General features: G+C 41.7%; 1 protein-coding gene across 1 annotated transcript in view; it reads right to left on the reverse strand.

Annotated features, from left to right (window-relative positions):
* The window catches only part of Pla2g4a (phospholipase A2 group IVA), a 184074-nt gene extending 165826 nt beyond the window's left edge, over positions 1–18248 (reverse strand). Inside the window, exon 1 of the mRNA XM_004659505.3 lies at positions 18057–18248. The gene's annotated coding sequence lies outside the window, so the exon portion shown is untranslated. The remainder of the gene's footprint in view (positions 1–18056) is intronic.
* Positions 18249–24589: the final 6341 nt, after the last annotated feature.

The raw sequence follows: 24589 nt of genomic DNA on the forward strand, positions 1-24589 counted from the left end.
TGTTGTAATTAGAACCATGGCATGAAGAGGCAAGAAGGAAAGGAACGCTCCATGGGCTGGGTTATGCAGAGAAGAAAAGAGATTCCACGCTGAGGGACAGACATCTCCCCTGAGCCACACTGGGTACCCACACTCACTCTCTCCCTCCCTCTCTTCTCTCCCGCTCTCTCCACTAGCCACTGCAAACTTATTGAATTCCAGACACATGGGCCACCTTGTGCATCTGGCTTTATGTGGGGACTGGAGAATCGAACTCAGGTCTTTAGGCTTTGCAGGCAAGCACCTTAACCATTGAGCCATCTCTCCAGCCCAGGTTCAACTCCTCAGGACCCACGTAATCCAGATGCACACAGTGGGGCGTGCGTCTGCTGGAGGCCCTGATGCACACATTCTCTCTCTCTCTCTCTCTCTCTCTCTCTCTTTCTCTTTCTCCCTCTTTCTCTCACCCTCCCTCTCTTTCTCAAATAAATATATAAAATATTTTAAAAATAAATTAATTAAATTTAAAAGAAGAAGCAAGTCTACTGTCAATGTAGCTAATGGCAGCTAGAGGTTGCTGGGAGAGAGGGAATCAGGCTCACCTGCCATCCCTGAGGAAGTGAGCAACCCCGGCTTCACTCAATGGGTTAAAGAGGGAGAGAAAGAGAGCATGAAAGTGAGATGGAAATTAATGGGGAAGAAAATGTCAACGGGAGTGGAGAGAGGTAAGAAGAGTAATTGGGGCCATAAGATCAAAATGCATCATATATATATGGTAATGGAAAAATGGAAAAATTAAAATTTTCCTCTCAAGAAGTAAGCCAGGCCGTCTGGGTTAACAGGCCAGGGCTGTCCTGGGAGTGTGTCCTTCTGTCTCATTGTCATTCTGCCACTACACACAAGCCACTAACGGACAAGCACGGATACAACAAAATATTACAGAGATATTACAGATGCACAACAGAGACTCTTAGCAAGAAGGTGGAGTGAGAGCTGGAGAGATGGCTTAGCGGTTAAGGAGCTTGCCTGCAAAGTCAAAGGACCCTTGTTGAATTCCCCAGGACCCACGTGAGCTATATGCACAAGGTAGAGCATTAGTCTGGGGTTCATTTGCATTGGCTGGAAGCCCCTACCCTAGTGAGCCATTCTTTCTCTTTCTCTCTCTCTTGCTCTTTCTCTACCTGCCCCTCTCTCTCAAACACATAAATAAATAAATATTTTTAAAAGGTGAGATGATGGAAGTGTTTATTTACTAAATAAGATACTGTTCACTGTGACTTACTCTCGTACACTTCTAGAAGACAGAAATTCCAAGTCAAGATGCTGCAGGTCTGGATTTTTCTATCCTCTCTCTCTCCACTGTAGGTGGAAGCCTTCCCACTATGTTCCCACGTGATCTTTCCCCTATGCCTCAGATGGAGGTCTATATGTTTGTGTTCACATTTTTTATCAGAATGACAACAGTCTGATGAGATTATGGTCCATATTATTGATCTTGCTTAAAGCACCTCTTTAAAGGGCTGGTTTCCAAACACACTCATAGTCTGAGATATTGGGGGACAGAACTTCCATGCACGAATGTGAAGGACCTGCCTAAACCCATTATACGGTTCGCATTCAACTGTGAATGGAGAAGTTGTGCTTGAGAGAGCCCACAACCACCCAAGGAAGCCCAGCTGTGAAAAGACCTGCACTGGGCCCACACTGGTCGTGGAAGTGGTCATGAGATAACATGGCACCTTCCGCCCCCATCTGACTTGGCTCATGGGAAAGCTCCCCCGGGCACCTCCAAGCATTCTATACAAATGGAACACCGTCCTCCACACAGTAACTTGTACCTCCTCACAACTGAAGGGTCCTCACACAAGGCCCCAGATTCCATCCTCACCCTAAAAAAAAATAAAATAAAGAGGATGTGGCATATTTGGCAGACTGTTTGCCTACCATGCACAAAACCACCCTGGGCTTTATTACCATCGCCATACAAACAGGCAGGGCAGCACACACACTCCTGAGGGACAGGGAGGACAAGTGCCAGGTCGTCCTTGACTAGACGGCAAGTTCAATGTCTCAAACAAAACAAAAGGCAGGCAAAGTGATGTGAGTCAGTACCGAGCCTTTAACTTATCTAGCCATGTGGCACAGAATGCCAAAAAAAAAACGAGGTGCCGTTTGGAGGCCCACTTCTAAGCTTGTCCTCTGTAGACTGGACCTTCTGGAAATAAACTCCCCTAGGGAGTGTCTGTGTTTTGCTTAGAGCTCTACTCTCTTAATTGCTGTGTTTTTGTTTTTGTTTTTCATTATCTCCTCCCAATTGTCAGAGTAAGGAAGGCCTTATCTTTTCTCTAAGGTAAACAAACGGTCCAGGGAAAACCTCCAGCAACTGTTTCATGCCAACCATTTTATTTCTAGATGGAGTTATTCACATTCTGGATTTCCTGTGGTTTTTCAACTAGCATGGCACAGTAGCTATGTCAGACAGTTGGTGAGCCAAATTCTGTTTGTGTTTAAAAACGTGGATGTTGAAGATGATCTTTAATTGGAACAAAGTAATAGAAAGCTATACTGAATTGGGGAAGCACAGAGGCACAGTACACCCACCTGTTTCAAGGGTCACTGTAAAGCTAGGTTGCTACACATGAGAACAGTGCTCTACACATTCAGGACTGTAACGTTAAGGGTTGACATTTGCTGTTCTTCCCTCAGGTGTTAGAGTTTTAGAAAAGTGCCTTTTGTTCTATGATAGGTATTTAGTTTTGAAATGAAAAAGGAACTCAGTCTTTTGCAGGCTCAAAAACTCTGTAAAAATAAGAAAGTGTGTGGGCTGGAGAGATGGCTTAGCAATTTAAGGTGCTTGCCTACAAAGCCAAAGGAGCCAGGTTCAATTTCCCAGGGCCCATGTAAGCCAGATGCACAGGGTGATGCATGCATCTGGAGTTCATTTGCAGTGGCTGGAGGCCCTGGTGTGCCTATCCTTTCTCTTTCTCTCTAATAAATAAGTAAAAACAAATTTAAACAAAATAGTACGTGTGTGAGGGGAGACATCAGGACTTTTACTCTTGTTCTGTATCATGGAACCTTTTGGCAATCTAGTGAAGCTTAGAAACTCCTCCATACAGTATAACACATTAAAATTCATGAAACAAGGGGCTAAGAGGATGACTTAGCACGTAAGGTGCTTGCCTGCAAAGCCAAAGGACCCAGATTCGATTCCCTAGGACCTACGGGAGCCAGATTCACAAGGGGACACACGTGTCTGGAGATTGTTTGCAGTGGCTGGAGGCCCTGGCACACCCATTCTCTCCCTCTCCCTCTCTCTCTCTCTCTCTCTCTCTCTCTCTCTCTCTCTCCCTCCCTCCCTCCCTCTCCTTCCCTCTCTCTCTCCCCCTCTTTCTCTGTCAAACAAATAAATAAATAAAAATAAAAATATTTTAAAAATTCATGAAACGAAACCATCAGATTATAAAGGAAACCAATTATGATGAAATGTGTAGTCATGACAGTCTGTGGATATTAAATAATATTTATGTATGCCTGGGGTCCTGTGAAGCACATTTCCTATTTTAATTTTGTACAGTACACCAAGATAGCTCTAAAGTTTGATGTAAAAAAAAAAATTAAGTGGAAAGTAACATATTCTTTCTGGGCCAACTAACTCCTCTGGCACAAAAATGAGCCTATACTGTATCTTGCATATGTAGATGCTACCTAAGGACAGGTTGAAGGAATTAGAAACACTGTCATTTGCTCCAGAATGTATTTCCTCAACATCTGATCAAGAAGCTGTGCTAGGGACATTAATAAAATGTACAAGAGGATTTTCATTTGAGGCTCTGCTGATTTGTTTTTAAAATAAAAAATTAACAAAAATGTTGTATCTCTACTTTACAGAGGAGGAAGTTAGATAACTGTGGCTAAACCATAGCCCAACAAATATGGGCAGGACCAGGAATAAGGAGATAATGATGTTCCATTTCATGAACTGGGGGGGGGGGGGCGAGGCTGGAGGAGACACAGCTCCTGAGAACCCAGCAGTAAAACTGACCTTAGCACATCCTGAAGAAGGGAGAAGCATCTGCTCACCAAGTGCCTCCTCTCACCTCACAGCCCACCTTCAGACCCTCAGACTCACTGCTTTAGTGAGTAAAAACTAAGGCATTTTCATATTGAAAGGATTTATCAAATTGGCTAATAAAAATATTATGTAACTTGGAAGAAGTGAGTCAATTTTTCAATAATATTGTTTAAGTCCTTGTAAAAAGTGACCATCATTTTACTTATGATAGCCAGCTATTCACTAAAACTCTAATGATTGAAAAGAAAGAAAACTAACCTTTAGATATAAAGGAAGTCTTCATTAGGGTTGAAGAAAGAACATCTTGACATCAGGGCTGTGAGAAAGGTCTTTTTAATATTCTGCCATTATTACTATTGTTTCAGACCTCTCTACATTGCAGTTTTGTTTTGGTTTTGCTTTTCTGGTACTGGGGATGGAAGCCAGAGCCTCACCCATGTTAGGATAGAACTCCCTCACATAGCCAGACTGCCAATCCTACACTGTAGAACTATCTTGAGGGACTAGGGAGCCCTCAGAGCCAGGCATGGTAAAACACACTTGAATCCCAGCACTCATGAGACTGAGTCAGGAGGATTATGTCAACTCAAGGTAGCTTGGGCTACATAGTGAGTCCCAGGAAAGCCTGAATACCTGTCTTAAAAGGAAAAAAAAAAAAAAAAAACAAAACCTAAAAAGTCCCCTCCAAAACTGGACAAAAGGCTTGAGGGGTGCCGTCTAGGCCAGAGGGAAGAACCTGGCTGGGCATCCAGCAAAGGCAGGGGATGCCAGCTATTAATCATTCACACCTTAAATAACAAAAGCAATTCTACCAACCTGGACAGGAGGAAACAGATTCCAGAATGATAGTTCCAGGACCAAGTAAGACCAAGGAGATTCCCTGGTGTAAGAGCCAAGTTTAACCACTGACAGGTATGGAAACAAGGAGAGTTAAAAAGAACACAGGCTCCTCACAGATCATTGTTACAAAATTTTCAGTGCCAGGGATGGGATACCTCCAGTGAGTTGTTGGCCAGGGAGGGCCCTGAGGCCCCCAAAACATTATAGGCCATTGCCGAGGCCCTTGGTTTCACACCAGGAATAGATGGTAAGACCCTATTGCTGAAGACTCCACATACTTGGGCTGCAAGGCCACTGAGAAATCCTGCTGGAACTGAGCTGATAAACTCCTCCATGTAGACCAGCTGACAGAAAGCTGGAAGAAGCCATTCTACATGTAGTTCAATGGGAGAAAGAGATACCACCAGTGAAGATACTTAACAGTGGACACTGCAAGCCTTATAATTGGCTAGCCAGACCAAAGGAGCCAACAGGTGCAATAGTGGCAGGTCTGTCCTGGTGGAAACCAACTGCCCTCTAATTGGACTAGAGGCCCGCTCCATGGGGGGAACACATCCCTGATACTGAAAACTTAAAACAGGGGTAGCCATGAGACCTAGGGGTGTAACATCTGCTGATGTCTGGAAAAATGTATATACTATGCTTATCAAACTGCCCGGTAAGCACTTCTCTTAATATTTATACCCTTATATTAACGCTACTCTCACTTTGGGTAGAGAATCTTCTTTTCACATGGCAGTGACCTTGGGATGACACAGAAGGTATCATAGCGCTGGAAAAAAGTGACTGGAGTACTGAGTAATATCTCGATCACACCTTCCAAGGCTCAGGGTCTAATGCAGAAGAGGTGGCGGAAAGAATGTAAGAGCCAAAGGAAGGGTAGGACTCCTTATAACGTGCTCCTCCCAGACATAAAATGTCCTGGATATCCATGACCTCATAGTGCCTGACACTACCTACACAAGACCATCATAAGAGGAGGAAAAGATCATGACATCAAAATAAGAGAGACTGAGATGGGGAGGGCATATGATAGAGAACGGAATTTCAAAGGGGAAAGTGGGAGGGGGGGATATTACCATGGGATATTTTTATAATCATGGAAAATGTTAATAAAAATTGAGAGAAAAAAAAGAGAAAAACCAGGGCTGGAGAGATGGCTTAGTGGTTAGATTGTGAAGCCTAAGGACCCTGGTTCGAGGTTGATACCCCAAGTCCCACGTTAGCCACATGCATAAGGGGACGCACATTCATTTGCAGTGGCTGGAGGCCCTGGGCCCATTCTCTCTATGTGTCACTCTCAAATAAATAAAAATAAAATTAAAAAGAACATAGGCTCCACTCCAGCCTACTGGAAATCAAGCCAGTATGTGGCTCCTCCCTACCAGCCACTTACTGCTGCAGATAAGATATGCCTGGATTTCTTTGCATTTTGATGTGGGATGTTTTCAGATTGGAGGATTGGTTTTGTTTGTTGTGCTTTGCATAGGACACTGTTCAGGACTTCCAATTCTCTTCTCCTCCCCTCCCCTTCTCTATTCCTCTGCTTCTAGTCTCTTCCCTTCCTCCTCCTCCTGCCTCTCTTTTTTTTCTCTCTCTCTCTCATGCTTGCTCTCTCTGTGAGAGAAGAACACCTCCCATTAAAAAGGACTCATTGTACCTCTCATCTAAATATGGATAGAAAGAAACCACAGAAACTGACAGTGGCTTTATTTGAGGTTTCCATTGGCAGAGCTGAAAAAGGTTTTAGACACTAAGCAGCAGCAGTCTCTGGTGAGCCTGCATTCCCACTCCGGGAAGTGACTTGGGTCCCTTCTTCCCCCACCACCACCCCAGGCTCTCAGATCACCCGCTCTTAGTTACGTCCTCTTCATGCAGACTCTTTCCTGTGTGACAGTCACTGTCACACAGGAAGCTGCCTCCATCTCCTGGGACAAAGGTGGCACACATGCTTTCTGGATAGAAAAGCCTTCCCTCAAGAACGGTGCCCTGATGCCATGAAGTTCTTTACTGAATCATCAGACTTTCTGATCGCCATGAAGTTCTTTACTGAATCATCAGGCTTTAATCTTCAACCAGACTATCTGACTGCCCATCAGTGTTGGCGAGGCCCATGCTTCTCTGTGGCCTGCAGTTTGATAGTATATTGTACTGACAACCTTCTTGAAAGCATCCCTTGTTCACGGAACCCACTCAACACCCTCCTCCTCGCTCCCTGAACCCTCGCTGCACCCTCCTCCTCCTTCTCTGGACCCGCGCTGCACCCGTCTCCTCGTTCTCTGGATCCTCACTGCACCCTCCTCCCCCTTTTTTCAAGGTAGGGCCTCACTCCAGCCCAGGCTGACCTGGAATTCAGTATGTAGTCTCAGGGTGGCCTTGAACTCAGAGTGATCCTCCTACTTCTGCCTTCCAACTGTTAGAATTAAAGGTATGCATGGGCTGGAGAGATGGCTTAGCGGTTAAAGCGCTTGCCTGTGAAGCCTAAGGACCCCGGTTCGAGGCTCGGTTCTCCAGGTCCCACGTTAGCCAGATGCACAAGGGGGCACACGCGTCTGGAGTTCGTTTGCAGAGGCTGGAAGCCCTGGCGCGCCCATTCTCTCTCTCCCTCTATCTGTCTTTCTCTCTATGTCTGTCGCTCTCAAATAAATAAATAAAAAATTAAAAAAAAAAAAAAGGTATGCACAATCACACAAGGCTTGACCTCACTTTTTTAAATACAGTGGTCACATCCATTCCTCTTCCTACTCATCCTCTTTTTTCTTCTCTGGAACCATTTTCCCTCTCATTTTTCTACCTAGTTTCTTGGCTGTCTCTTTGTAGGCTTTTTTACAAATGCTGACAGCCCAGAGCCTTCATTTTCTTGGTTTTTGTTGTTGTTTTCTTTTCTTTTCTTTTGGTTTCTTTGTTTTGTTTTCTAGGTAGCATCTCATATTAGCCCAGGCTGATCTTGGACCCACTTTGTCATCCCAATCTGTCCTCAAACTTCACATTAATCCTCCAACCTCTGCCCTGCAAGTGCTGGGGTTAAAGGCATGCTCCATACCCAGTTCAGAGGCCATCTTGAGCCAGCTATCTACACTCCATTCCCCTCCCACACTGCTCACATTGTGCTCAATGTGACCGAGAAGTCCTTCATTGTCCTATTATCAACTGTTATTGAACCCCATTCTCGTCTTCTCTAGCTGCTTATTTCTGTCTCTGAACTCCAAGAGGGCAGCAGCTACAGGTGCTTTATCCATCAGCTATGCCGAAATGGGGCCAGCCCCTCAGAGGGTCAGTAGTCTTTAGGAGGTACTGGAGGAGCGAATGCCCACAGTCCGGTGATCCACAATGGTGACCAAACAAAAGAGCTGTGAGATATCATCCTAAATTGTGCAATTTCTAAGAATCAAGACTATACTAATACTTAGAAGACATTATTTGAACATATATATCACCACTGTACGTTGAGGGTTGTTGTGCCATTAACTACAAAAATGTCTATTTTCATATTGAATTCTAACTTTCTGACCTCCAATAATTCTAAATCCATCCCCCCTTCTTCATGATAGCTGAATTAAAAGGCGTCTGTCTCATATTTGAGGTTTGTGGTAAGCCCAGTGACTGGTAGATACTAAGGTATCATTACTAGAAGTGAAAATCTCTAAGAATAATTGGATAACTTCTTAAATACTTCTTGAGACACTTCTTCCCGAGTTGATTTTCTATAAATTCTTATATAATTATTCCAAATTACTTTCTTCAATGCTTTCCTAATGGCACATCCAAGGGGCAAAGTAGGCTTTTTTTTTTTTCTTTCTTTCTGGTAGCTAAGTCATCAGGTAGTGAACCGCAAAAACCTGGATGCCACCTAGCCTTCTGGAGCAAGTTTAGAACATATGTCTGGCCCAGTCTCATCCAAGATGGGTATAAACAACTCCAGCTTCAGTGTCCTGCTTCTTCCTAATGGACCAGGCTCAATACCCCTCGGGGCTGGCCCTTCCAGATGAGCACATGAACCAATCAGGCCCCTCCCTTACGTACCTGAGTCTGGATATAAGGTTCATTCTGACTGGGTGTTTGGTTTATATAAATGGTCCTGAAGCATATGTGTAAGAAAGTCTCTTTCAGCTCCCTCAGCCCTCTCCTTCTGCTTTCTCAATCTTCTCACTCGACCCTCCCCTTTCCCAGCCTGGGAAGGGAGAGAAATGCTCTTGTGCTTACGTGCCTTCCTGCTTTGCTTTCTCTCTCTCTCTCTCTCTCTCTCTCTCTCTCTCTCTGTGTGTGTGTGTGTGTGTGTGTGTGTGTAAGAAGTCTCCCTATGTGAGGGGATCTTCTCCATTTCCCTGCCCCCCTTTCCAGCCAGGAAAATGGAAATTTTCTTTTGGCTTGGGTTTTCCTGTCTGTCTTCCCTCTCAATCCTAACTCTTCGAAATAAATCTCATAATTCATAATTTACCCTTCTCGGAAACCATGTTTTCTATTCTTTGATAACTTAGACAAGGACTTGAAGTTGGAGTTTACCTGTCTGGGAGCCTCCTGCTTCTTTATAGAGATCTAATCCAACCCCCAGAACTCCAACCCTATAAATACAGGTTTAAAAAATCACACTGAGGGGCTGGAGGGATGTCTTAGCAGTTAAGGCATTTGCCTGCAGAGTCAAAGGACCCAGGTTCCATTCCCCAGGACCCACGTTAGCCAGATGCACCAGATGCACAAGGTGATGCATTCACCTAGGGTTCATTTTCAGTGGCTGGAGGCCCTGGCACACCCATTCTCATTCTCTCTCAAATAAATAAATAAATAAAAATAAAGCTTAAAAAAATCACAAAGTGGGGGCTGGAGAGATGGCTTAGTGGTTAAGGTGTTTGACTGCAAAGCCAAAGGATCCCAGTTTGATTCTCCAGGACCCACATAAGCCAGATGCACAAGGGGCCACATAGATCTGGAGTTCTTTTGCAGTGGCTGGAGGACTGGAGCACCCATTCTCTCAATCTCTCTCCCTCCCTCCCTCCCTCTTTCTCTCAAATAAATAAATAAATAAAATAAAATATATTTTTTAAAAATTCACAAAGTGAATTGTCTTTTTCATTTCATAAAGTAAAAATGGGAACCTAAAGAACACATAAGGCATCCTTTTCTTCCCCCTGGAATATTCCAGGCTACCTCTTCCCATCAGGAGTTAACATCCAGTTTGCTGCTAATGTACTGCACTCAACTTGCTTATCTTGTCAAAACTGTGGGTGTCAGGATATGAAGCAAATAGGAAGTGTGCTAATTTACTGACTGCAATTCAGAAGCTATCTGCTGACCTAGTGCTTCTAGTGAGAACTCAGCTCGAGCCTGTATGACTTACGACAAAGTCGGACATCTGAGCACCAGGACACATTTGTGAAAAAAGGCAGTTTTTACCCCGATGAAGCGCCTGCTTTACCATAAGGTTGTTTGGAAAAGTAAAGATTACTTTTTTCCCCCAAATGATAAATGTGAAATCAGAGTAGCCATGCAATCCTTTGGTAAAACAAGTATGTCTTATATGACCCACAAGATCACTCCTTTATGTATATTTTTGATAAAATGGCCTTATCTGTATAAAAGACTGCGTCAAAAAAATACAAAATTACAAATCATAATCTACATTTTCAATCATTCTTGGGGAGCACAACTTAGTACAACTTCCTCCATTTGGACCCCATTATGCCAATGAGTAACGGAGTTGCCACAGAAGAACAATTGAGTTGCTGTGGCAATGTGCTTTACGACAATACACTTTCTGAGCCTTCCCTTGTTAGTGTTCTGTTTACTCTCTTGGAAAAAAGCTGCCGACCTCCAATAATACATATCAAAATTGAGAATGTGCTTGGCATCATGGCATGCTCGAAAGGCAGAGACAGGAGGATCACCATGAGTTCAAGGCCACCCTGAGACTACATAGTGAATTCCAGGTCAGCTGGGGTAGATCCTACCTCAAAAAAAAAAAAAAAAATTGAGAATGTAAGCTAATCAGCTGGTCAAACGAAATATATAAAAGACATCAACATGGTAAGACCCTATCTCGAAAAACAAACAAAAAAAATACATCAACATGGACAGCTTAAGACTTGGACAAAGAAGATATTTGATTCTTCAACATTTCTCTTGTTCACATCTGCAAAATAGGGATAGAAATAAATGTTCTGCTAATTCATAGTTATTGTGAAAAATGAAGTTTTGGGGGTATTGTTGTAGTTGCTGGTATCTGTCTTATTCTTGAACTGGGAATTGAAGCCAGGGCCCAGTGCATATGAGGAAGCACTCGACCACTGAGCTACATCCCAAGCTCTCTTTTTACTTTTTCTCATTTTGAGACAAGGTTTCACTAAGTTGCTCTGGCTGGCCTTGAACTTACTCTATAGCCAAGGCAGGTGTTTAACTTATCTTCCTGCCTCAACCTGTCAGGTAGCTGGGATTGCCCACTAGGTCCAGCAATGAATAAAGTTCTTAGGTAGTCTTTACAGACCATAAAGTGCTATATAAACAGAGGGTAATGTTGATCTTCTGACATTGCTACAACTAGCTAAATCAGAAAACTGCACCTAAATTAAATAATAAAATGCATGGGAAAGTACAAGATGAGCATTGCAAACTCTGTGTTAGAGAATACTAAAATTAAACTTACTGTGGACATCTGTTCTCACACCCAAAACAAACTGTTGTTAGCCGGGCATGGTGGTGCATGCCTTTAATCCCAGCAGGGAGGTAGAGGTAGGAGGATCACCATGAGTTCAAGGCCACTCTGAAATGGCATAGTGAAGTCCAGGTCAGCCAGGGCCACAGTGAAACCCTACCTTGAAAAATCAAAAAAGAAAAGAAAAACAAAGAAAACACGCCACTACCCAAAATACCTAAATTTCCCTGCAGGCTCCAAAAGTCAAGCAATCGAGTGGGAAGCTAAGGAAACAGAAGTTATTCACAGCTGCCTGTGTGTGCTAGAGAGCAGAAAGGAAAACCAAAAGCCCCTTGGCGTATCATCTTCCACCCCAGCTTCTTCAGAGGCGTTTGCTGAGCTCCTCTACCATCATTTGAACTAAGTAAGTGATTAGACTGGTAGAGCAGCTTTACAAAACTGCTTCTGGTCAGCACTGACGACGTATGTTTGTTTTTTACTTATAAGAGAACTAAACTAAGTACCACAGACAATTTTTAAAAAAAACCTAAGACCTACATATTGAGAGCAGCAAACAGATGGTGCACCCCTCATCTCCCCTCAGATGAGTGATGACACCACAGGAACAGAGTGGGATACCTGCTCTACTTACTGTCTTCTCTGGAGAGAACTCCATTGCCACTCTAGGTTCCCAGCTGTTCACAGCCCAACACTCCAGAAGTAGAAGACGCAAAGGTAATGCTGAAGCCCATTCTCTGAAAGTTCATTATTGACAAATATGGACATTCTTTTCTCAAAAAAAAAAAAAAAAGAAGCAAAGAAATCCCTCTTCTTAAATAGTCATCACATAGCCAACCCTCACTTTCTCTACATTAACTATAGCTGGATATCCCCAGAGCTGTGGAAGATTCTAGAAAAGTCTTAGCTATCTTCTTTGAGTCCTTTCCCATTTCCCCAATTTTTTTTTGTTTGTTTGTTTTGTTTTTCCAGGTAGGATCTCACTCTAGCCCAGTCTGACCTGGAATTCACTATGGAGTCTCTGGACAGCTTCGAACTCACAGCGATTCTCCTACCTCTGCCTCCCAAGTGCTGGGATTAAAGGTGTGTGCCACCACGCCCGGCTTGCCCTATTTTTATAAACTATGAATCTATACAACTAAAAATTATGTGTTTTCATTTTCCTATACATTCTTATACATTGTTAAGGTACGTTCCAAGAAACACTAAGACAAGTTCTCCAAAAGATGAGAAAGACAGTGTTTCTTATATTTCTGTTTTTAGTTCAAAATGTCACCTATATTGTTAAGACCCTTAACATTCTCCAAAATATTTCAGGATCCCCAAAGGGCCTTTAATTATGCAAACCATAATTGTTTATATTTACTCCATTATACATTTTTCCTTTTTAAATAATATTTTATTTTTATTATTACCAATAGGCATTTTTATTGAGAAAAGTTTTTGCTTATTTTTTTTAATTTAATTTTTTTTGTTGTTGTTGTTTTTGTTTTTGGAGGTAGGGTTTTACTCTAGTCCTGGCTGACCTGGAATTCATTATGTCGCCTCAGGCTGGCCTTGAATTCATGGTGATCCTCTTAACTCTGCCTCTGCTGGGATTAAATTCATGCGCCATCACACCTAGCAGAGAAAAGCTTTTAGACCACACTGAAAGATGCAAACACCGTTTTTCACTGTGCACACATCTGACAACTGTTCAAGAAAGAGACGCAGTTTCCAATGAGATACCACTTCCAAGCAACAACTGCGGACATGACCGGATGTGTTGTTTGCTCTGTATGATAACATCCAATGCCACCTTAGAGAAACTCTATGATTTACACAGCTTATAAGTGGACAGGTTCGTTCTGAAAAGCACAAATGTCAAGAATAAAGAGCATCCTATCACATTTTGCTAAATATTTTGAGATTCCTCAGCATACAAATTATTACTACTCCTATTTTATAGGTGAGAAAAATGTCAATTTAAGGAGATAAAGTAACTGGTCCATGACTTCACAACATGAAAATTGTAAATTTTTTTTGTGCATTCTCACTCTAGCTTGGGCTGACCTGGAATTCACTATGGAGTCTCAGGGTGGCCTCAAACTCACAGCGATCCTCCTACTTCTGCCTCCCGAGTGCTGAGATTAAAGGTGTGCACCACCATACCCAGCTTGTAAACTTTTTATGAGAACTTGGGAAATATATTTTAAGACTCTAAAGAAGTATATGAACATTTATTAAGGGTTCTAGATATATTACTTATAATAATGGACTAAAAATAAATATTCAACAAATTATGATTGATCAATTTAGAATGTCTATAGACTAAGAACAACTTATGATAAAAACCATATTTTAAACTCACAGGCAGATTGCCATCACTTGTATGGTGTCTAACACAAAATAGAAACTCAATAATATTTGCTAAAGGTGTGGATAAATATAAAAGAATGCACATTATACAACATTATGTTTTAACAGAACAACTTCTGAACCAGGAGTAAACACTGTCTAAAAGAACACAAACACTCCCAAAGCCTGTCATTTCTGCTTGTTCACGTGACAAAGGGGCTGACGTGGGGCTCAGAAGGTAAAGAACTGACCAGATCTGTGATGGGTGGAACTGGCCTCAACCCAGCTGCCAGGTTTATATTGTTAGAGATTTCCCTACACAATGCAAAAGTGCGTAAATGAATCGCTGTCCAGTACATGAGGAGCATGCAAAGTTAAATCTGAAAAGATCTTAGATAACCATGCAGCTAACTCTTTCATTTTTAAAAGTGAAAGAGTCTGAGCTTAGCTTCCTTCACCAGAATCATCCATCCCAGGACAAAGGTGGGAATTCCCTCTACTGGCTCCGGTGCAGTCTTCCCTTCCCCATGGTTGAGAACTATCCTATCCCTGCCCAGCAGATGGGTTTGCTTTGTTGATTTATTTCAGGTTTGACTGATGAGCTTTGCAGAGGTGCTGTGGTTGGTCAGTATCATTGCCTTTGTATGCTAGTCATTTGCAAAGGGACTGGCATTCAGAAAGCTCTCTCGGGCTAGAACTGGAATATCAAATGTGAAAATTGTTATGTATGGTAATCTGGCTTCAATGTTAGACTGTATTTTAACAGATGCACTGGTTATTATCTCTGCTGGTGTATTTATGCTGACCTACCATAAAGTAGAAGTTTAGTTTTAATGTTATGTATCAGACTGTATTCATTATTACAAAATCAATATTCTATGGAGAAAATATAAGGCATTAAATTAAGTAGACATCTTTGTTACTCAAAGCAAGATTGTTACACATTAAAAAAAAAAAAAAAAACAGGGCTGGAGAGATGGCTTAGCGGTTAAGCACTTGCCTGTGAAGCCTAAGGACCCAGGTTCGAGGCTCGATTCCCCAGGACCCACGTTAGCCAGATGCACAATGTGGCACATGCATCTGGAGTTCGTTTGCAATGGCTGGAGGCCCTGGCATGCCCATTCTCTCTCTCTCTCTCTCATCCTCTCTCCCTCTCTCCCTCTTTCTCTCTCTGTCTGTTGCTCTCAAATAAATAAATAAAAATAAACAAAAAAATTTAAAAAACAGTGTGAACAATGTAATCACAACTTTGTAAGTCTACATGTGAGTGAACATATGGAAAAAATGGGTAGAAACATAAATGTACACACATGGATTCTAAGTTTCTACACAAACGCATGCTGCATAACCAATAAACATTCAATGACCGAATGGATAGGTGAATGTCATTTTAGTAGTAGTCCTTAGGGGAGAAAATACATAATCATTCCTTTTTTCAAAAAGACTTAGACCTTCCTAACTTAAGAGGAGGAAAGAGAAATAAGGTACAGAGAGCTCCTGCATGGGCAAGGAATACAGGGCTAGAGTCCACGTGGGAGTAGGAGGCTTACCAGAGCAGGGACCTGGAAACTCAAGAGGTGAAAAGCTAAAAAAAAAGGGGGGGGTGGCTGGAGAAATGGCAGTTAAGGCACTTGCCTAAGAACCCAGGTTCAATTCCACAGGACCCACATAAACCAGATGCACAAGGTGGCACTTGTGTCTGGAGTTGGCAGTGGCTGGAGGCCTGGCGTGCCCATTCTCTCTCTCTCTCTGCCTCTCTCCAAAAAATAAATAATTTTTAAAGCCAAAAAAGAGCTTTTTTTTTGTTCTTTGCAACGTTCTGTATTTAATAAGAGTTAAATGGGGGCTGGAGAGATGCCTTAATGGTTTAAGCACTTGCCTGTGAAGCCTAAGGACCCCTGTTGGAGACTCGATTCCCCAGGACCCACATTAGCCAGATGCACAAGGGGGACCACGCATCTGGATTTCGTTTGCACTGGCTGAAAGCCCTGGCTTGCCCATTCTCTCTTTCTCTCTCTCTTTCTCTGTCGGTTGCTCTCAAATAAATACATTTTTAAAAAGTTTTAAAAGGAGTTAAATGGTAAGAATGAGTTGTCTTTGTAATAAGCAATAATATCAAAATCACAACCATTCCCATCATGGGAAATGCCATTTATTTAGAGATGAAAGTAGAAAATGTAGATACTCCACAATCAAACAAAAACCATGCATCTCTTTCTCTTCTATGTTTCAATTCCTACATTCAGTCAATAAAAATATCAGAAGTTACAGGAAGGTAGGAAGTCTAATGTCATATGACCAATCATTATAGGGGCTAAGTCTAGAATCCAGTCACTTGGCTCCAAGAAAGTAGTTTTCTCCATGCACTAAGTTGCTTAAAATTCTAAACACCAGTGAGTAAGTGTCAATGTGGAGAATGCAGTGAGGTCAGGTAGGCAGCCCCTTACTGATACGGGAAATGCTTTGCTGCTTATTTTGTATTATTCTCCAATGTTTTAAGAAGTACTCCACTGCCCTGTGACAAACTGTCTTTGGGGGCTTGGGAATTTCCTGATGGTATTTTCAAAGCTCTGTGTGTCGGAAGAATATGTGTGCAGTATTCTAGGAGTGATCCAGGGATGTTACCAGGTTTTAAGAGTGAGAGATAAAAAAGAAAGAAAAAGTAAAAGGAAACCTGCAAGTGCGGGGTGGAAGTAATGATAAGTAAGATATACAAAAGGAAAAGAAACCAGAACTAATTCTGTCTTCCTCTTTTTCATTCCTAGAACATACTTTTAATAATGTAAATGATTCAGTTTTGTGACTTTGCTTTTTAATTCTCAGCACGAGGAGAGATTATGATGGATTAATAACAGAGCAAGCGTGGGACAGTGGCTGAGTCCTATAATCCCAGGACTCAGCTGAGGTAGGTAGGAGGATTGCTGCAAGTTTGAGGCCAACCTGGGCTGGAATAAAACTGCATATATGCCTAATTACTTCTTTGAAATAAACTTTATCAGGTGCTTAAAAGGTTATTTAATAATTTTCTTTTTCCTAATTAAAAATAAATGTAAAATATTCTTTTAAAATTAAGTTACAATATTAAAAAGAAACAGTGTCTTGTCTCACAAAATGTATTTCCTTACAGGAAGTTTGTAAAACTTCTTTGAGAAAAGACAAATTAAATACTTCTCTATGTATTTCACAACTATTGCTTAATTTAAATTTTAACTCTTCCTAAACTCAATGAAAACAAATTCCAACTCTAACTTCACTTAAACAATATAAGTATATTGTGATATAATTTTAAGACTCTAACAGGTTTATTTCATTAAATTCCCCCATGATGCACCAGCTATAATTTCAGATTTATTCAACAAACAGAAACACAAATCCTTCCCCAAATTGTATTTGCAAATAGAATTTTAGAATTGACCCCGATCTAATACTCTCCATCAACCTTTGCTAAATAAAGGATAAATCCTTAGCCTGAGTGAAGATTTCTTGATCTAGCTTTGGAGGTGAAAAAGTACTTTTAACATTAAAAATCATTACGAGTTTTAGGAGACTTTAACAGGATAGGTAACTGTCACTTCAAAACCTAATGCTTTCCCTCTTTGCTGCTTCTGAAACAAAAATTACTGAAGTGCTCACGCTCACAATTTCACTGTACAACTTTTCCAGTACCTAGCTCTGCAGTGTTCGGTCACCCAAGGAACCAGGGCGGACAGATAAGAATTCATCAGTCTCCATGCAGGTTTTCAGTATTGTCGCTGCAACACGTTAAATAGCCAGGAATGCTTCGCACAAGTAACCGAAGGACTTTTCTCTTACATTAAAGTGTTAGTGAGTCAACCAAGCCTGTCCTTAAACATCCTCAACTGTCAAACAGTTTAAGACCAGGAGTCAGTAAGCACTGGCAGCCTCACGTGGGACACAAGTAAGGGCCACCTCGCTACTCTTCGGAATGCTAAACTGCCGGGCTTTAGAAACCACTTATCCATCCACGACTCCAGCGTGCACTTACACCCAGGAAGGCAACCTTGCACGGCTAGAAGGAAACTGAAGCGTCTGCTCCTTGCATCATTCGAAAAGGCACTGCGGTTTCCCCTCGGTCCTTTCTTCCTCCCAACTAAGCTAGGAACGAAGGGCTGGGGAGCGGAGGGAGAAGCGGGGCTGGGGAGGGGTGGATGCGCGGCTTACAGTTCCCAGAGTAGTGAGACTCCTCGGCTCGGGCTTTCACGCAGCCTCTAGCTTTCAGCCAGGATCCCGGTTCAGCTCGGACTTCAAGAAAGTTATCCAGTGGTAGGAGGGGCTAAAATGTAGGCTGGTCCCCTGTGTTAAGGTGGAATTAAAGAGAAGGAAAACACTTCTGGTAAAGACTAGTGCTCTAAATGTAAACGTTTAGTTTTCAGAACCAGGCGTCTGAGTCAGAAAATATACTTTAAAAGCATGGAAATTAACCCATCCCAAATTACGTGGACTGCTTTTCTCTGTGTGTAAAAAGACTGGAACTGCTCCTTGCCCTTAAGCAGTCCCTACTTCCTCTTTTTTTTTTTTTTCAAACCAGCCAAAAACAAATTGCAAAGATAACACTGAGTGTTTTCATATTCCTTCAAAAGGTAAGTTTATTACAAACTCAAACTATAAAGCACACATCTGAAAGTTGAACAATGTAGGACCACTTTAGAAATCTGTCCAGGGGCTGGAGAGATGGCTTAGTAGTTAAGGCACTTGCCTGTAAAGCCTAAGGACCCAGGTTCCATTCCCCAGTACCCACATAAGCCATATGCACAAGGTGGCACATGCACCTGGAGTTCATTTGCAATGGCTAGAGGCCCTGGTATGCCCATTCTTTCTATGCTATCTGCCTCTTTCTCTCTGAAATAAATAAATAAAATATTTTAAAAAAATGAAATACAATCTGTCCAAACTCAAAACACCTGTGTTTTAAAACATGTTTGATAAAAGCATTGCAAACAATAGAATGCATGTGTTGAGGTTTGGAATATAAACTAAAAAATCAGGCAAAATTCCTAATTTTCAATATAATATAAATTACTTGATAACATTCATACCAGGCAAGTACACTGTTTTCTTTTCTTTTTTAAATTTTTTTTGTTTATTTATTTATTTGAGAATGACAGAGAGAGAAAGAGGCAGAGAGAGAGAGAGAGAGAGAGAGAAAGAGAGAGGGAGAAAGAGAATTGTATGCCAGGACTTCTAGCCACTGCAATCGAATTCCAGATGCATGTGTCCCCTTGTGCATCTGGCTAACATGGGTCCTGAGGAATCAAGCCTCCAACCAGGGTCCTTAGGCTACACAGGCAAGTGCTTAACCACTAGGCCATCTCTCCAGCCCCACTGTTTTCTTAAGAATCCAAGCTGGACATTTCCAGCTCATTGGAAGGCAAAGGCAAGAGGGTCAAGACTTCAAGGGAAGCCTGGGCTTCCAAGGGAAACCCTGTCTCAAAACAATACCATAGAGCTCCATTATCCTAAGTACCCAGTCAGCGACTTCCCACTGCTCTCCTCCATGTCAACAATGCTGCTCCTTCATCCTCCCCTGCATCTCTTTGTTCGTCTCTGGTTGATACCTTTAATTTTAAAAAATTCTTATAAAAATTTATTTTTCATTTCTTCCCACTTTACTGTTGAAATATTAATTTATAATCTTACTTTCTTGTTATTTATGTATAATGTCATATGATTATTTCTCCTGGTTCTCTCTTAAAACCATGCCAGGCTTGACTAATACATATAGTCAGATTGTTGCCCTGGCACACTAGCCAGTTTTCCACCCTACCATGCTGACTTGGCTGTGCAGCTGAGGGTGACCATGAACCCCTGATCCTCCTTACTCCACCTCCCAAGTGCTGGGATCACAAGCATAGGCTCCCATACCTGCCAAAACTTACACTATTACATTTTAAAAATACTGCTTTTTCATCTTTACTGACTATGATGTTAAAAAGAACTAAAAAACAGAAGATAAGAACATTATATATCCATATCTATATCATAACAACTTGAGTTTTGTGAGTTTCAAAACTAAATTGTAAAATCGCTTTTAATAAAGGTATTGTTAACTTTCATAAAAAATATTGCTTTTTCATTCACAAGTAAGATAAAAGTAAAAGTCAAACCAAAATTCCTTAATTCTATCACAAATTCCAAATGCAGGTGGTACAAAAGGAATGTTTCACAAAGTTAAAATACAGATGACAACACACAGTACAAGATTTGGCTGCAGCCAAATCTTTTCCAAGAATTTTGACTAATAGTTGGATTAAGAATTAGGTTTCCCTAATTCATTTTATCTACTTTTGGCAATAATTTCACAAGTTCCTTCCTGATCTCCAAAATAACTCCAAATACAGAACAGCAAATGCCATTCTAGTTTTCATACTTTGTCACAATAGGCACAAGTCCCACTACTCAGCTCAGAGTGACTTCCAGGCACTCAACAAGCTTTTAAATGTACTTATGCTCATGGAATTTTAAAGCACTAGTGACAAGGCATGGGGTAAACCCCAGCAGGAAGAAAGATTGGTAGTGAATTTCCAGTGTTTCTCCAGGAGCTGTGTCCTGATCAATATTACTAGCAGGTTGTCTAGGTCTAAGAAAAGAACAGCCTTCCCACATGTCTGCTTGTAAAAACTTCAACACTTTTGCTACTTGATCTGCCAGGCTCCAACACTTACTTGAAATTGATCTTCCTTCACTCTTCCTATGTGTGTCACTGCACTTGGATTAGAAATACAACAGGGGCTGGGGAGATGGCTCTGGAGACTGAAGGACCATGCTTGCAAAGACTGCCAGCCAGAGTTCAATTCCACAGCCACCCACATAGAGCCAGAGAGGTGTTCTGTTAATTTGCATCAGCAAGAAACCCTGATGTGTGACTACATACACACACAGGCAAATAAATAAACAGATATATAAAAAAAAAAGAAATACTACAAAGCAGGGGTTGAGGATGTAGCTCAGTTGATAGAGTGGTCACCTAGCATGCAAGAAACCTTGAGTTCAACTCTAGACACCCATCAATAAAGCTTGGTGATGAGGAAAAAGAATTAGAAATTCAGGGTCATCCTTGGCTATTTAATGAGTTGGAGGTCAGTCTGGGATACATGAAACCCTATCTCAAAAAAAAAAAAAAATTAAAAAGAAAAAACACCAAGCAAAACAAGTGTTAATCTCATCTTTCAAACCACAAAGCTAGTCACATGTAAGGACTTAAATTTTACATTTTATATTTTTATTTTTATATATTTATTTGAGAGAGAGAGGCAAATAGAGAAAGAGAGAGAATGGGTGCACCAGGGCCTCTAGCCACTGCAAACAAGCTCTAGGCACATCCATCGCCTTGTGTATCTAGCTTGGGTATCTAGTCCTGGGGAATCCAACCTGGGCCCTTCAGCTTTGTAGGCAAGCACCTTAGCTGCTCAACCATCTCTCCAGCTCTAAATTTTACAATTTAGAGTGAAGTGAAATTGAGACAATTCACAACAAAAATGTTCCAAAAGATGCTTTGAAAAAGAAATTCCTGGGCTGGAGAGATGGCTTAGCGGTTAAGCGCTTGCCCATGAAAGCCTAAGGACCCCGGTTCGAGGCTCGGCTCCCCAGGTCCCACGTTAGCCAGATGCACAAGGGGGCGCACGCATCTGGAGTTCGTTTGCAGAGGCTGGAAGCCCTGGCGCGCCCATTCTCTCTCTCTCCCTCTATCTGTCTTTCTCTCTGTGTCTGTCGCTCTCAAATAAATAAATAAAAATTTTTTTAAAAATTTAAAAAAAAAGAAAAAGAAATTCCTCATCAAAATAATCAAACATTCATTCCAAATTCACAAAATCATGCAGTTACTTTACTCCTCTAGATGAGATCATTAAGCAAAGTTTGGATAGCACAAGTGACTTAAATGCTTCTCAATACCCTACTGTAGTGGTTTGAATTAGATGTCCCCCCATAAACTTTTGTGTTCTGAATCCTAGGTCCCCAGCTGTGGCAATTTGGGAATTGGGTCCTCCTCAAGACAGTTTATTGCTGGCCAGCTTCCCCTTGCCAGTGTTTGGCACACTCTCCTGCTGCTATTGTCCACCTGATATTGGCCAGGAGGTGATGTCCAGTCTGTACTCATGCCATACTTTGCCTTGCCAACATGGAGCTCCCCCTTGACTCTTTAATCCAAAATAAATCCTTTCCTTCCACCAGCTGCCAGTGGTTGGATGTTTGCCAAAGCAAGGAGAAACTGACGGCAACACCGATGATGACGGTTAAAATCTTATAGGTCAGTTTGTCTGGACTAAAGGATGTCCAGGTTATTGGCAGAGCATTACTTCTGAGCGAGTGGAGTTTTACTACGCTAGGTTCGCATTTGAGTCAGGGGACTAAAGGTGATACATCATCATGCATGGCACCGTCCAGTCCTTTGCCATCTGAACAAAACAGAATGGCTTACTGTAAGGTCTGGAAGAGAGAGCAAGCAGGGGATTGTACACTTTCACGGTGTATCTGCCGTTGAATGGGAAAAGCAAGGAAAAGGAAAGCTGGGTTGATGGCGCAGTGGGTAAAGCACTTGCAGCATGACGCTGAGGACCCGAGTTCAGACCCCAGCGCCCTGTCAGTGCCAGGCGGGTGTGGCAGCTGCTTGTATCCCAGCACATGGAGGGAGAAACAGGAGACCCCTGGGGCAAACGAGTTAGCTAGACTAGCCAAATAGTGAGCTCTGGGCTCAAGTGATAGAATATGTTTCAGAAAGTTAAAGAGGAATCTGGAGGCTGATTGCACATGGCTATTGGTATCTTAGAGCTTTGCCGGGAGCAACATTGTTAAAGTGCTTAAGATCAGGTTACATTGGAGTAGAAACAGGAATGTTAAACCGGGGTGGGGGGGGGGGGAACCCAGAGAATGGTGCTCTGAGACCTGATGGGAGCAAGCCTGTCAAAATGAGAAAGATAGATAAAAAACTGGATAGAGGTTAACTGTATGAATACATCAATGCATACTGTGGAAGATAACTTGTAGGAGATTGATGATAATTTGTATGAGACAGACTCAATTTACAATGAGGATCTTATTATTTTATATAGACCTAGTGTAGAGTTATACAATTGCATTAAGATTTAAGATTTATTTTGCTTTTCTTTCTATTTTTGTTTTTGTGATAGGATTTCATATGGCTTAGCATAGCCTCAAACTCACTATGTAGCTCAGATAGGCTTTAAACTCGTTTTTCTCCTCTCTTCACCTCCCAGGTGTTGGCATTACAGGCATGTACCCCTCTATCTGACTCAAGATTTAATCTTCAAATTGCTGCTTATGTGGAAATTTGATGTCCAAACAAGTAAGCTAATTTAATGTTAATTGGAATTGGTTTTACCATTTGAAAATGAGTGGGGCATGGTGGTGCACGCCTTTGATCCCAGCACTTGGGAGGCAGAGGTAGGAGGATCTCCAAGAGTTTGAGGCCACCCTGAGACTACATAGTGAATTTCAGAACAGCCTGAGCTAGAGTGAAACCCTACCTTGAAAAACCAAAAAAAAAAAAAAAAAAAAAGAAAACAATGAAATAATTTTGGGGGGAAAAAAGAGGAGATCTGATATTATAAACCATTTCTTTAACATATTTTTTCTAAGGCTATGAGTCATTTAGTACTGTTCATTTTATAGCACAAAATAAAACAAGCTATGATCTCACTAATAATTTTAAAATAAATTTATAATAAAAAGTTATTGCCTGGGCTGGAGAGATGGCTTAGCGGTTAAACGCTTGCCTGTGAAGCCTAAGGACCCCGGTTCAAGGCTCGGTTCCCCAGGTCCCACGTTAGCCAGATGCACAAGGGGGCGCACGCATCTGGAGTTCGTTTGCAGAGGCTGGAAGCCCTGGTGCGCCCATTCTCTCCCTCTTCCTCTATCTGTCTTTCTCTCTGTGTCTGTCACTCTCAAATAAATAAATAAATAAAATATTTAAAAAAAAAGTTATTGCCTGAAGTTTATGATCTTTAAGTTATGCATATCAAAAGCTTTTAAGTTGTTTTAAAACATACAGGGAAGGTCATCTAGAAGCAAGGCCACTGTTCCTCATGCAGCCACAAAGATCCTGTCCTTCTCCTTCTGAATACGCAGGCAGCTCCATGCCCACGTGACAGCTTCTTACCAGAGACATGGTTCTTTGGTCCTGAGGGTAGATGTTGAGGCAGAGCTCAACAGTATCCACAGAAAGTTTGCATTAGGTTTTGTGTTAAAACAACCCAAAATTCCAATTCACTTGCTTTAAGAGGTTAGTGGGGCTAAAGAAGTGGCTCATTAGCTAAAGGTGTTTGCTTGCAAAGCCTGCTGGCCTTGTTCAAGTCTCCAGCACACACATAAAGCCGTATGCACAAAGTAGTGCATGTGTCTGCAGTTCCTTTGCAGGGGTAAGAGATATGCCCATGCTTGCTCTCTCTCTCTCTCTCTCTCCCTTGCTCTCTCCTTGCTAGTAAATAAATAATAAAAACCTTAAAAAGAGGTTTGTGAATATAATGTTAAGGATAAAATTATAAAGATCTGGCACTAAGGAACATCATCCCTATTCAAAAAACAAAGTATTCATATTCCTCTGGGCAAATGTCACAATGGGCACTTGGGAGGCAGAGGTAGGAGGATCTCCAAGAGTTTGAGGCCACCCTGAGACTACATAGTGAATTCCAGGTCAATCTGGGCTAGAGTAAAACCCTACCTCAAAAAAAAAAAAAAAA

This window comes from Jaculus jaculus, chromosome 1 (genome assembly GCF_020740685.1).
Source record: "Jaculus jaculus isolate mJacJac1 chromosome 1, mJacJac1.mat.Y.cur, whole genome shotgun sequence".
NCBI classification, from domain to species: domain Eukaryota; kingdom Metazoa; phylum Chordata; class Mammalia; order Rodentia; family Dipodidae; genus Jaculus; species Jaculus jaculus.